Source organism: Leptonychotes weddellii, chromosome 2 (genome assembly GCF_054177405.1).
Source record: "Leptonychotes weddellii isolate Sample4059 chromosome 2, ASM5417740v2, whole genome shotgun sequence".
In the NCBI taxonomy this organism is placed as follows: Eukaryota; Metazoa; Chordata; class Mammalia; order Carnivora; family Phocidae; genus Leptonychotes; species Leptonychotes weddellii.
The window spans coordinates 169107872-169108713 of NC_138370.1; the positions used below are offsets into that span (position 1 = coordinate 169107872).

The 842-nt window shown below is 39.7% G+C and overlaps 1 non-coding gene across 1 annotated transcript; it reads right to left on the reverse strand.

The window, feature by feature from the left end:
* Positions 1-202: 202 nt before the first annotated feature.
* LOC115942184 (U6 spliceosomal RNA) lies at positions 203-309 on the reverse strand. The gene has a single exon (XR_004076804.1). It is a non-coding gene; the product is annotated as a U6 spliceosomal RNA (small nuclear RNA).
* Positions 310-842: the final 533 nt, after the last annotated feature.

An 842-nucleotide genomic window follows, 5' to 3' on the forward strand; every position in this document is an offset into this window, starting at 1 on the left:
GGCATAGAGCATCCCCCCTCTCTCTCCCCACTCTCAGCTCAGAATACTGCCCTCTGGGGGACTTGTGTGGTAAAGGTCTCTGTGCTGAGTCCTGAAGGCAGAGAAGATGGGAATACTTCAGGGGAGGAGGATGCCTTCCTCTCATTCCACTGCCTTTAGCATTTTATTTATTTATTTATTTATTTATTTATTTATTTATTTATTTTTTATGGAACGCTTCACGAATTTGCGTGTCATCCTTGCGCAAGGGCCATGCTAATCTTCTCTGTATCGTTCCAATTTTAGTATATATGCTGCCGAAGTGAACACTGCCTTTAGCATTTTAATAAATAGGAACGTCTGTTCAAAAACCTGTATATCACAGGATAAACTTATTCTTTCTGCATCTCAGACAAACCTCATGGATCTGGCCAATCATTTTGAGGAAGATTAATGGCAACAGCTGTGACTATACTGGGCATTTTTTGCTACATTGTATAATTTTAGTCCTTGCAATAACATGTGAGAGTATCATAGTAACTTAATTCTATAGATTAGAAAACGGACCTTCAAAATGTTAAGTAGCTTTGCTAGGATCAACCAGCATGTATGTGCAGAGGTGGGATTTAAATTCAAGTTAGGACCATGTTTACAATGAAACATATAAGCATAAATCTCACTCGTGAAAGGCATCATAATCCTCATTAGCCTCTCTTTAAGTGAACCCCACTCTGTGTCTAGGCCAACCTCACCAAATTTTAGTTTACCTATGAGAGGTACTATATTTGAATTCCCAGGAATATTCCAAAGCTCTCCAGGGGATACTGAGATTCCCCCTTGTATACACCTGCACACTCTGTACC